The 14,119-nt window shown below is 43.2% G+C and overlaps 1 protein-coding gene and 1 pseudogene across 7 annotated transcripts in view; one reads left to right on the forward strand and one right to left on the reverse strand.

Annotated features, from left to right (window-relative positions):
• The window catches only part of CHST11 (carbohydrate sulfotransferase 11), a 275,311-nt gene that overhangs the window by 208,407 nt on the left and 52,785 nt on the right, over window positions 1-14,119 (forward strand). The window lies entirely within an intron of this gene.
• LOC133363493 (5S ribosomal RNA) lies at window positions 2,341-2,460 on the reverse strand (annotated as a pseudogene).

The following is a 14,119-nucleotide window of genomic DNA, read 5'->3' on the forward strand; positions in this document are numbered from 1 at the left end:
TGTCTCCTAAGCCCCATTTCCCCACAATTCCTAGTTCTTCTCTGTTCCCTGCTTTTGCATTCCAGGCTCCCATGATTATCAGCACATCTTGTTTTGGTGTGTGATCAATTTCCTCCTGTACGTCTGCATAAAATCTCTCCAATTCCTCTTCTTCTGCTTTTGCCATTGGAGCATAGACTTGGATGATGGTTATGTTAATAGGTTTCCCATTTAATCTCATTGATATCACTCGCTCAGACCTTGTGTTGTAGCTCCTAATTGTTTTTGCTACATCACTTCTCACTATTAAAGCAACCCCGTTTCTTCTTGATTTCTCATTTCCTGCATAAAATATTTTGTAGTTGCCTGATTGAAAATGTCCCATTCCCATCCATTTTAATTCACTCATGCCAAGTATTGTAACGTTGATACGTTCCATTTCTTGCTTGACAATTTCTAACTTTCCCTGGTTCATGCTTCTCACATTCCATGTTCCTATTGTGTACATCGTACAACTCCGGACTCTCCTTTCACATCTGTGCGCATCAGCCTCTGGGCTTCCTCTTGGCTTTGACCCAGCTGCGTCATTAGTCACAGCGCTACTCGTACTTGTCCTTTGTTCTTCCCCAGTAGCTCGGTGAGTGCCTTCTGACCTGGGGGTCTCATCTTCCAGCACTATCTTGTGTTGCATTTTGGATACTCTGTTCATAGGGTTTTTGTGGTAAGAGGTATTCAGAGGTGGTTTACCATTGCCTTCCTCTGAGTTTGGATGCATCTTAGTCTGGTGTTTCAGCTTTAACCATTCCATCTTGGGTGCCCCTGCTAGGAGTTTAGCTTCTTGGTCTAGACTCCTGATGGCATTGCTCTTAGATTCTTCAACACTCTCAGACCCCCTCACCATGTTAAGGTGTGCATCCTAGAGGGGGCTCAGAGTTTTTAGTAGACTACTATTCCTCTCACAGAGCTACGATTCTCAGAATGGTTTATCAATCAATCCGTTTTTCCAGGGAACTCTGGGAATTGTAGCTTTATGAGGGAAATAGAGGTCTTCTAGCAACTGTCAGCACCCTTAACAAACTACAGTTCCCAGGATTCTTTGGGGAAAGCTGTGACTGTTTAAAGTGGTATTACACTGCTTTAAATGTATAGTGTGCATGGCGCTTGAGTCTGCAATAAACCACCATGTGGAAGCACCCTTTGTTGTGTTTGTCTCAAACTCAAGTTTCCTGGACCCTCTTTATGCCTAATTCTTTCTGATTTAATTTCCATCCAGGGGTGAGGGGGATTTGTCGGTAAGCTGTTTGCAGTTACTGGTGGAGTAGTTTGGAAATTCTGGTATATCGAAGACACTACTATGGAGTTCTCTTGGATATCTGACATTGGGGGTAGGGGCTGAACAGTGAAAAATATGGTTGAAAATAAAGGGACAAGTTCTGCACATCTCTCATGAAAGCCTTTGCATGTAAACAGATGCACAGTCCAAACAGGAAGGATTTGGCCTGCCTTTGACTTTGTTTACGAAGAAGATTTTAGCACTCATGAAAGGAACTATTGGGTAATGCCGTGTAGAGCAATGTGCAGTATTGGCAAGTTCTGTGCAAATTTCCTTCTACTAAAGCCCCTCCGGCTTCAACTTGCAACATCTCTCCTATTCCACAACTGAGCCTCTCCTGGGCAACAACTTGCAGCTCCAGTGATTTCTTCTTCCAACCCCTTCCCCCCACCCCAACTCTCCTTTTATGAATAAAGCATGTATACACAGAGACTTGCCAGCACTCACTAATCAGGCCCGTTTTTGTTAAAATGTATAGCAGTGAAGCAATGATGAAAGAATGAAGTTTTGTTTTCAAGGAGGGTTGGTGTTTAATAACATTGCATATCTTTAACTAGGGGAGTAAGTATGGTGGTAAGGAAAGCAAACCAGAGAACAGAATGCATTGCTTTTTTCTAAAAAAAAAAAAAAAAAGTTGGGGGAGGATTAAAAAGAAAGAGCTATTCTGTTGACCAGGTGACTGGTACAAATGGCAATGGCATGTGGTAGAAGCTTGCCTGTCAAACAGCATTTCATTTTAAACACCTTGGATTAAGCTTGTTTATTGGAAAAGATTGTTGCACCTATCAGCAGTGGCAGGGCATAAGGCACAACAGTATTTGATCAGCTTTTTTGAGGTAATGTGAAGTTTCCACGAGGAATTGGCCATCAGTCTGTTCAGTTTGATATAGTAGGCTTTACATTTGTCGTTGTGATATGCCTTCAAGTCGATTACGACTTATGGTGACCCTATGAGGTTTTTTTGGATATATTCATAGGGTTTTCATGGTAAGAGGTATTCAGAGATGGTTTACCATTGCCTTCCTCTAAGCCTGCGGGCACCTGGTATTCCCAGGCAGTCTCCCATCCAAGTATTAACCAGGCCTGACCCTGCTTAGCTTCCGAAATCAGATGAGATTGGGCATGTTCAGGGTAGTATGGTTGTAGAAGCTTTACACAGCCTGTAACAAACAAATCTTTAATTGGTGTTCAAAACTGAAAAGTGTGTAATCCATACTTAGGTGGGTATTGTAGACACCGAGTCTCATTACCTGCTGTTATGGCTGTTATGGCCTACATTTAAAGGAGGGGAGGCTAACCTGTGCCTCTCCAGATGTTGGGCTCCCTCCCCCATCAGTCCCAGTCAGCATGGCCAATAGTCAAGCATGATGGGAGTTGCAGTCTGACAACAACTAGGGGATCACAGGTTAGCCACCCCTGATGTAAAGGCAAAGGGACAGAATAATTAAAATAATATAAATATTAAATACAGATCAAGTGCATTCCTTTTGTTTTATATGGACTTAAATGAAACACAAAACACAATTAATAATGGAAACTCCTTTCCACTCCTGTACCTGGGATTTGTTGTAATGTATTGTTATGTGTGGCTATAATGTCTAGTTATAATGTCTACCTTCCTCTTTCAACAAGCCTTTTAAGTAGAGACTTTATCCCAATCTGTGTCTGTGTTGGAATTGCTTTTAAGATGTTTTTAAAGCTTTTTTAAAAGCTGTTTTTAGTTTCGTTTTAATATGTTTTTAAAGATGTTTTGTTGTAATATATTTTAAAGTCTGTTTTTATTATGTTTTAGAGTGTTTTTAATGTTTTTGTTTGCCATCCTGGGCTCCTACTGGGAGGAAGGGCGGGATATAAATCTAATATATAAATAAATAGTTCAGAGGTTCCCAAACTGTGGTCCGTGGATCACCAGTGGTCTGCGAGCTTCATTTGAGTAGCCCACGGCATGTCCATATTAAATATGTGTTTTTATTGCTTTTTTTTTACTCCTTATATTGTATTTTATTGTATTGCTATTTGAATTTTGTGGAATGCAACTTGGAATACAATATAAAAAAGAAAAGAAGAAATACAGATGCACTTAAAATTCATACAGCTTCTAGCATAACACATTATAATGGCTACGACAGGCAGAAGAATCATAAACTGGTCCACCGAGACCCTCCGCAATTTATAAGTGGTCCATGGGGGGAAAAGTTTGGGAACCACTGGTCTATTTGCTCTAATGTTGTATTTTGGATATTTGTTTCTTTTTTCACAATAAAAAGTTCTTTTAAAAACATTAACCCCCAAAGATCCCTAGGATGGTGTTTTTTTAAAAATACTGCAGTGGACAACTAGGAATGTGGGTGACCAGCAAACATTCCAGGCAGAGGAAGGAGCTCCAAAGGGTGTCAGAAGGGGAAAAAAAACTGCCCTGCATACCTACTTGCTTAATCTCTGGCAGTGCGGGGGATGTTGAGCAGGTCATTTGCCAAAGATCTAACAGAATGAGCATGTGAATATGGGAGAAGTTCTCCCCCTAGCAATGAGTCAGGTAGGCTCAGTTGTGGGGAAGGTAAGTCACATCCCTGCATTTACAGTACATTTAAAGCACATGGTTTCTCCCAAGGAATCCTGGGAACTATGGTTTGTGAAGGGAGCTGGGAATTGTTGCTCTGTGAGCAGTAAGCTACAGTTCCCAGGATTCTTTGGGGGAAGCCATGTGCTTTAAATGTGCTTTACCTGTATGGTGTGGATGTGGCCAAAGCCCCACTCCTTCACTTGAACGTATTTCAGAGCCAGAAGAGAGTGCTTCTTTTTTCAGTACATGTATACCGTTCTGAATCCACTCAGTCTGAGAGTTCAGAGAAAAGGGCCAGTGCCTGGAGGAACGATGACTGTGCTGAGCAACACAAGACTCATGTTCTTTTCCCCAGAACTTTGCATTTTATGTCACTTGGGGAGTCACAGGAGCATGGAGGGACGGCAGCTCAAGCAAAACAAGGGACCTGACTCCAGGCCCAAAAGCAAGCAGCAGCTGTGGACAATAATATTATTCACTAACCTGAACCGGAGATTGTTTCTGCATTTATTTTGATCAGTGCTCCCTGTAACACTCCTTGGAGCGTAGCAGGATGACTGATACTTGGTCAGGCAGTTAACGCGTAACTTTTTTACTGCGTGATTACGGTTTTGTAGCAAACCTCCCTGTTGCAGGGATTTCATGATTTGAAGGCTGAGGTATGCCAGATTATTAACTGTGTGGTCCCTTCAGCTCACAATTTTGAGCCAAGTCTTATGTGGTTTTAATAGAGCAAACAGCATGTCTTACTCTGCTTGTTAATTCCGCCCCCCCCCAAACAAAATAGTGCAAAAGAACACACCAGCACTGAATACATGGGAAGGGGTTGTAGCTCATGGTAGAGCCCACAATTTGCATGTGAAAGGTCCAGGGGCGGCCCATCCATATAGGTGAACTAGGCAGTTGCCTAGGGTGCCAAGGTACCAAATTTGAGGGCGGGGGGAACATAATGAAGATGTCATTATTTCAGTTCTGTGTAGCACTAATGAGACCAATCTCCCCTCTCCTCCCCCTGTGCACTGAGGCTGATTCGGGGGGGTGACAGGAAGGGCTGGCCCCAGGCATGCCTGGGCCCTTGGGCACCAGCCTGCCCTGGGTCCTGGCACTCCCCTTCTGCGATTCATGGCAGGATTGGTACCGTGGATCGCAGGGTGGGAGATCCCAAGCTGCCCTCCATTCCCCTGTTCTACTTACCTTTCTCTGTGCTGTTTTTTCGGTGGCGCACACTGCACACTCTGGTTTGCCATCAATCAAGATGGCGGCCGAGGTTTCCCTAAGGGGCTGAAGCCTCTGCCACCATCTTGGTTGATGGCACGCATGCGTGCTACACACGCGCATTGCTGCCATCAACCAAGATGGCGGCAGAAGCTTCAGCCCCTTAAGGAAACCTTGGCCACCATCTTGATTGATGGTAAACCTGTGTGTGCAATGCACGCAGCCGCAAAGAGCAGCACAGAGAAAGGTAGGTGAAGCAGGGGAATGGCGGGCAGCTCTGAAGCTCCTGGCCTGCTGTCCGCGGCAGGATTGCTGCCGTGGATTGTGGAAGGGGGAGCGCAGGGGCCCCCAGCCAGTGCCCCACCTGGCCGCCCTTGCAATGTCTCCTGCTAGCAGGATGGTTAGTTGTTTCTGTCATTATTCCTCATAACCTCATGCAGGTGCAGAGGGAATATGAATTATAATTATAATAAATAAGATGGCCCATAAAAGAAAAGCAAGATTGTTAACCAGGGCCTTTTTAAGGGGGCACTGAAAGCAATTGCCCCAGGCCTCACATATGGGGGAGCTCACACATGGAGGGGGCCACATGAACGTTGAAATAGCTGCATTGTTGCCAACTGTTCTTTCAGAATACCACTAATTTGAGCACTATAAACCTCATAGGAAAAAAATCACAAAACAAACTCTACTGGTGGTGGTATCCCTTTGTCATGACAGCATGAACAAGATGGTTGCAACCCCAGGCAGGACTCATAGTAGCACTCCAGCCCATCCATAGTTGGCTTTAATATATATATATTAATATATACATATCACCATTTTTCTCCAAGGAACCCAAGGCAGCTTACACAGTCCTCCTCCTCTCCATTTTATCCTCACAATAACCTGCGAAGTAGGTTAGGCTGATAGTCAGTGACTAGCCCAAAGTCACCTAGTGAGCTTCATGGCCGAGCAGGGACTCGAACCTGGATTTCCCCAGTCCCACACTATACCACACTGACGCCACATACGCTATGGGGTCCTCAGTGCATCAGCATGCTCACAGAGACCTACCGGAGTGCCTGCCAGGGTCTCTGCTCTCTTCATTGCACAATTATAAATTATAATGGACACCAGCTTTTCTTAACATTCAGTAGCACAGTTTTCTTAGGCCCTCTACCATTATAATTGGCCACAGAATCAGTTAAAACTGTTTCTTCTCCAATGAGAACACTAATTAGAACTGAGAAACAGTACTAGTTGGATGGGATCAGCAGAGCCGAGGGAGAGCGAGAGAATAGTTCTAACTGGACGCTCTCAGCTGCAAGAGAACATGTGGATTCCGAGGAGACGAGTGGAGTGGAGGAGAGGAGATAGCCAGGGAGCCTCTGTACCTGTGCCTCAGTGCAAGAAGGAAATGTAGTTACTGTGGGGGAAGAAAAAAAATGGATGGTCTAGGCCAGGGGCTTTGGGGAGGAAGAAAAATGGGGGGGGCAGGGCCTGTGTGAGAGGGAGAAGGTATGCACGTGGACATATGGGTGGTGGTGTATTTTAATTAGAAGGGATTTGGGGAAATGATGTGCCTTCTGTGAAATGGATGTCATGGCGTTGGAGCAGAAGACTGTAGTGGGTTCAAAGGGGTGGCTTTATGGTTTGGGGATCATATGCCCCACCTCAGCCTTTTACTAAGGTTCTTGGGCAAGTTACTTGTCTTTGGGCCTTCTGTGAAATGAATGTTTTTTTTGCAGTAGTAAATATTGGAATTGTTTGCACCCCCTTGGCAGGTGTCAGGCTCTGTGGCACTTTTTCAATATTCCAAATGTCATTCATTGGCGATCACTCGTGGCTGAGTAAGATTGTCTTCCAAGATAAGGTCTTTAACGGTGGCTCCGTAAGTGACTGTGGAGGCCAGTGTGGTGTAGTGGTTAAGGTGTTGGACTACAACCTGGGAGACCAGGGTTCGAATCCCCACACAGCCACGAAGCTCACTGGGTGACCTTGGGCCAGTCACTGCCTCTCAGCCTCATGAAAAGCCTGTTAATAGGGTCGCCATAAGTCGGAATTGACTTGAAGGCAGTACACACATTCCAAATGTTCCTATGGGCCCAACCATACATAGTTATTACCTTAATTATTGCTTTTACTGTTTTAAAGGCATATATAGAATTTAACTATCCACCCACCTCGTAAGTCACTGTCTCTGTAAATGAGTGCCTTTAAGAGAGATGGTTAATTTATACTGAAGAAGTAATGAAATTTGTTTGTGAAAATAAATCCACAGACAGTTTCCAAAACATTTTTATAGCTCTGCACATTCCTTTAACTTTTCCAGTTTCCATAGCTAGTAGGGAACATAACTTCTCAAAGTTAAAATTGATAAAAACATCTGCATTCAACAATTGTGCAAGAGAGAGTTGTTGGACGTGCCACAATGTCAATAGAACATGAAATAGCTGGAAAGCTGGTTCTAAGAGAACTAGTGACTGAATTTTCAAAACATAAAGCAAGCAAAGTCATATTTTAAGAGCACAGAGAGTTTTTAATTCAGAGTATTTTGTAATTACAGGTTAAAGTTCATTGAGAGTTTTCTTAGTTCTTTCTATATTGGATGTGTTGGTAACAGCAGTTACAGCAGGACTGCATAAATGGATGGTTTTGGATTTGTAGTAAAATAAATTATAATTAACAAGTTTAATGCATTTTTGTTTGACATTGGACTAAAATATCATCTAGCTGTGTACAAATCTGTTTGAGAATTTTTGTGTATCTGATCTCAGAAACATTGGTTGGACAGATGCATGCATGGACAAATGGAATAATTATGCCTCTGTTTAAATAAATATGCTTAAAGAACATTACATGGAAAATAGGGGCAGAATGTTTCCCAGTTTACAAAGAACTTCAGCTTAGATCAGCCCTTGTGGTTTGGGGTTGGGGGTGCCGATTGCATGGTTTGCCCAGGGTGCCAGTTGCTGGCAGCTCATCTAGGACTGTCCCTGGAAAGGTCCAGGTTCAATCCCAGGTAGGGCTGGGAAGAAATTGAAACCCTGGAAAGCTGCTGCCAGTCAGTGCTGACAGTACTGGGCTAGATAGACTGAAGGTTTGACTTGCTGTGAGGTAGCTTCCTAGGTTCCTGTGGTCCTATGTACTAGGCACAGGTTTAGTGCGGTGGTGGTGAGGTCAGGGTCACGTGGATGCACTAATGGGAGCATCACCACAGCAAATTTGACTATCCCAATGGTGTAACCGCACAGGCCTTATTTTATCATATAAAGCTGAAAGAGGAGCAAGCCTAATAGATTGAAGCCCAGGAGATAATTGCCTAGAGGAATATAAAGGGGTCTAAAAATAGTGCCAAACAGAGAGAAACATCATTACAGTGTTGCTACGATTATGTTAAAATCAGATGCTCTTTGATATTTGGCACTCTGTAGAATTTTCCTGATGCCTTCTATGAGATGAATCAATTGCTAGCATTTTAGCTGTGTATAATTCTGTTACCTGCTTACCCCTTCCCTCTTGTTTCTCAAATCATTACTCACTTTTTGTCACAGGGAGGACAAATGAAATTTTAAGCATGTAAAGTGATTTGATCACTTCTTTCCAGTTAGCTCACAGCTATCAGGCATTTTGAAACTTTCCCCCGCTCAGGCTGGCTTATGCCTGAGGGCAGCAAACCCTTGATTGGGCTGAGGCTAATAGACAATAGCAAGACAGAACTTTTGTGACCTTAATAGTATATTGATGTTTCCTGAAGACAGTTCACCTTTAGGGAGAACATATTGGTTGAATCAGTACAATTCCATTTCTGTTTTAAACTACACCAGGTTGACGGGTGGCGCTGTTTTAAATTGATTGGAGATGGTACGGAGAAAGTGGATAGGGAAAAAGTTTTTCTCCCTCTCTCATAACGCTAGAACTTGTGGACATCCAGTGAAGCTAAATGTGGGAAGAATACAGACAAAAGGAAGTACTTCTTTATACAGTGCATTGTTAAACTATGGAATTCACGCCCACATGAGGTAGTGATGGCCACCAACTTGAACGGCTTTTTAGACAAATTCTTGGAGGATAAGGCTATCACTCTACTAACCATGATGGTTGTGTTTAAAAGAAGAGTCTGCTGGATCATGCTAGTGGCCTATATAGTCCAGCATCCTGTTCTCACCAGAGGCCTATGGGAAGCCCACAGGCAAGACTTGAGTGCAACAGCACTCTCCTCACCAGCGGTTTCCAGTAACTTGTATTCAGAAGCATACTGCCTCCACCAGTGAAGGTAGAACATAGTCATCAGGGTTAGTAACCATTCATAGTCTTATCGTCCATCAATTTGTCTAATCCTCTTTTAAAGGTGTCCAAGTTGGTGGCCATCACTGCCTCTATAGTTTCACTGTGTGCTGTGTGAATAAGTACTCTTTTTTGTCCAATAAGATGTTCCCCTGCACAAGCATCACTGGGTGATATGCACTGCAAGTCCTAGTCAGAACAGGCCCATTGTGCTTAATGGACGTGATTGGAAAATGGAAATGGACTGCCTTCAAGTCGATCCCGACTTATGGCTACCCTATAAATAGGGTTTTCATGGTAAGCAGTATTCAGAGGGGGTTTACCATTGCCTTCCTCTGAGGCTAGTCCTCCCCAGCTGGCTAGAGCCTGCTCAGCTTGCCACAGCTGCACAAGCCATCCCCTTCCTTGTCCGCAATGGCCAGCTGGGGGGCAACTGGGCTCCTTGGGACTATACAGCCTGCCCATGGCTGCACAGGTGGCAGGGCACGTAACCCCTGACCATTCGCTGTGGGGGTGATCTTTAGCTGGCCCTTTACACCCAGGAGACACAAGAGGGGATTTGAACTCACAGACTCTGGACTCCCAGCCAGGCTCTCCTCCCCACTGTGCTATACCAGCTGTATATAATGGACATGATTACCTTAGGTTCATTCATTTCAGGGGGGCTACTCTGAGTTGACTTAGTTTAATATGGCCCGCTATAATGAAAAGGGACTGGGCAAGACCACCACCACGCCCTGTGTTAATTTAATGGGAGGGATGCTGTTTGGATTTTTGACCTGAGGCATAAAAATATCTTGGGCCATTACTGAAAAGGATGATGCTATGGGACAGCTTGTGCATGCAAATAGCTTCGCTCAATTCCTTTCTTCTGAGATTATGCAAACTCAGAGCTGTGTATTTTGTGAACTGAACCAGAGTGCCAGGGACACATCCCACTGCAATGTCCCCAATCATAGCAGAATGAAAAAGAGTGGATGAAATCATTGAAATAAAAGTGGCAGGCCACCCATGAAGCATTGCATCATACAGTGGATCTCTCTACTTAAACCCTGTATGCAGGGATCATTGGGAAGGATCATAGGGAGGCTGTCTGCATATGAGAACCAGTCACATGGGGAAGGTCTGTAGCTCAGTGATGGAGTACAGATGTTGAGTACATAAAAACTCAGGTTAGTCCCCAACATCTTCAGAAAAGGTTGGGAAAGACTAATATCCGAAATCCTGGAGAGTCACTACCAGTCATTGTGGACCACGGGTGAGGAACCTGTGATTCTCTGGCTGTTGCCAGACTACAACTCCCATCATCCCTGACCATTGGCCATCCTGGCTAAGGCTAATGGGAATTGGAGTCCAGCAGCATCGGGGGGCCACAGGTTTCTCCATCCCTGGCATAGTCAGATGGACCAATGGTCTGACTTTAGATATAGCAGCATCCTAGGTTCTCAAAAATTAATCTTTAACTAATATCATTTTTTCCTTGAAGATGCTCACCGTCAACCTTGGTCCTTGAAAAATTGGGTTAGTATTATCCATTTTGTTATTCTGCCAGAAGATGGTCAAGATCCGACAACAATGGAAGCCTGGGATAATTTGGGATTCAAGGAATGATGTTTGAAGACTGGATAATGTTCCCATCAATTCTCTTGCCACTTACGGACAATTCATACTACTCCCATAGGCATACTGATGGAAAAATGGCCTTTTGAACTGGCCCTTAGTCATCTGTCTCGGATGCTATTAGAACATGGTTTAGTTTTTATGTAACAGCACATTTTAATGCTTTTGGCAATAGACCAGTGGCTGGAGAGATGGATGCTATTTATTTAACTTGGGAAAAGGGAAGTTACACTATGACACTGTCTGTTCCATAGACGTCTGGCACAAAATATCTATGACCTGCTGCAGCAATAGCTTCCAGATGTCAGTCAGTGTCATACAATGTGATGTTATGCCAACAGTGCAGAGGGATTATAAAAACACAAGTGGAAAGGTTGCCCTGTGGAAGGCAGCTGTTCAGGATTCTACCCATTCCATTTCTCCCCACCCTCAACTGTGAGTGAACACCTTTGGTTCATGCAATGCAGTGATAAGGGGATTCTTCCTCTGCCCCCAATTTTCCCATTGGGATTACATTCTGAATTTCAAATGGCTGAAGTCTAGTGAGGACACTCAATGATAATTAATAAGTCACAGGTCAACATTATGGGAATGGTTGGACCCATAAATCAGGAATGGGCAACCTTTTTTCTGTCCAGAGCTGCATTCCTTTGGGGGAATCTGTTGGGAGCTGCATGCTGACTTTGAGTGGGACCAAAGCCAAAAGTGGGCATGTGTGTCTGTATATGTGCACTCACTAGAAAATGAAGTTTGTCTTCGGCAAGCATGAAGATACGTTCCTTAATGGAACTGGAGGTGTGCTCTCTTCCAAATGTAAACCTAAACAGACAATGAAACCCCCACACACCTCCCCACCAACATTCTGTGTAATCTGCAGCTTTCCTTGCCTCTGCAAGAATGTGGGCCTCTATTGTGAAGTCGATGTCATTTCCCATGTTTTCACTGTTAGGTTTTTGCTTTTGTTTTTAAGTTCCATTATTGCCCTTTTTCATCAGTGTTCCTTTGGCTAGGTCTCAACCAATTTCAACTTTCTTGGAAGCCTAGAAATATTGTACCCATTTCTGGGGTACACCTCTTGTCCTTGTTTCTAGGGATAGACTTCCAAACGTCTCTCTTTCAAGGATGCCTCTGTACAACCTCAGCTTCTTTGGTAGTGTGGTAGCAGCTTAGGCAGTCTGAGATGCACTTCCTCACCCCATTCTGAGAGAAACAAGCATCAATGTGTCCCTTCAGACTGGACTAGAAATTGGGACGACTTGGTGCATATTTGTAATAACAGTGCAGCTTCCTAGTTAGTGAAGAAATACCTTGACCATTTGAAGTATGCTTCAGATTGTTGGATGTTGTATCTGGCGCAAGCAGATGCCCAGGATGCAGAATAGTATAGTGACAGGCTAGATGCCAGTTGAAGCAATGAGCCAGACAAGTAATAAGTTTTAAGAGTCACTTTACTGACAATAGAATATATCACAAGCTCTCTCTCTGTACAAACTCCTCGACCCCCACACCGACTGGCCAGATCTGCTAAGTCTTATAGATAAGGCCAGCTGGTTGCCTTGGATACTTGTCCTTGAGATCTGCACGGACTCTGTGCTTCTTGGCCTTGTAACTCTGCTGTGGAAAAATACATTCAGGCACTCTTTCTTTGCCAACACCCCCCACCTATTTTTCCATAGCATAAACCTTTATCATTTACATTACATCTTTCATGTTTCTTCTAACTTTTGTTATCACAATTAGAGTTACATTTCTTGCAGTCACTTAAATTACATTTGTCCACATGATACATTTCTTTTCTTCAGTTTACATCAGCATCATTTGTAATACATTTGTTTCAGCAATTATTTATTAATCTTCATGATTTCCATCATCCCACCTTTTCCAGTTATTGAAGTCTATATGTTTAATGGAATTTATTTTAAATCTAACAGGTGGAATACCTTTGGTTGTTCTCTCTGATCTGCGTGGTTGTATTTCTGCCTTTGTGTCTGTGTCTGTGTCTGGCGATTCCTCTGTTTCTCTCTCAGAGCTAGAACTTGATTCACTACTGCTGCCTGTTTCTTCTTGTTTTATTGGTACTGTGTCTGCCTGTTCTTGTTCATTACTAACTTCAGTGTTTCCCAACTCCACATATGTTTTATCTTCCCAATCCTGCTCTATTGCTTGCACACTTCTGCTTAACACCACAGACCTTTGTTTTGGCATCCAGATTCTGAAATACGTGTTTTCAAATCCCAGCATGTACCCTTTGTCTGCTCTCCTTTGCAGCTTCCCTGTCCTTTTATTTTTGGGAACATGTACCCAGCATTCTGCTCCAAACCTAATCAAATGTTTTAATCTGGGTTTTCTGTCATACAATTTCTGATAAGGAGACATTCCAGTGGCCTTATGGAATATTCTGTTTTGAATGTAAGCTGAATACAGAACACACTCTCCCCAGAAACCTTGTGTTAAAGATGAGTCACACAGCATTGCTCTCATTGAGTCTTGAAGTAACCTGTTCCAACGTTCAGCTAATCCGTTTTGATGTGGACTAAATGGGGCTGTTAACTCCTGTTTAATCCCTCTTTTGTCCAAGTATTCAGTAAAAGAGTGTCCTGTGAACTCTCCTCCTTGATCTGATCTTATTCTCTGTATTTTGACACCAAACTGCACTTCAATTTTTGTAACAAATCTTTTCAGTTTTTCTGCAGCTTCACTTTTAGCTTTTAGTAAATAAACAGTGCAGAATTTTGAAAAATCATCAACTATTGTCAGGAAATATCTTGCACCCCCCTGAGTAGGTTGAAATGGTCCCACTAAATCCACGTGTATTAACTGATAAGGTGCATCAGTACTAGGCATGGCTTCTTTGTTCTTTGCAGCCACAACTGCCTTAGTTTGTTTACACACATTGCAGTCTACATATTTTCCACAGTTTCTTAACTTCACATCATTACTATTCTCTGTTGTTTTCACCACATTTTCATATCCTATATGGCCCAATTTTCTGTGCCATAAATGTACACAATCATTATGGGGTTTCTCATTAACACACATGCGTATATGGTTTGTTTGTTTCAAGTTTAGGTAGAACAATGAATCCTTTACTATCCCTTTCATGAATTTTTTTTCCCTCTCATAATATGAACTGAACCCCT

This window comes from Rhineura floridana, chromosome 8 (assembly GCF_030035675.1).
Source record: "Rhineura floridana isolate rRhiFlo1 chromosome 8, rRhiFlo1.hap2, whole genome shotgun sequence".
Taxonomy (NCBI): Eukaryota; Metazoa; Chordata; class Lepidosauria; order Squamata; family Rhineuridae; genus Rhineura; species Rhineura floridana.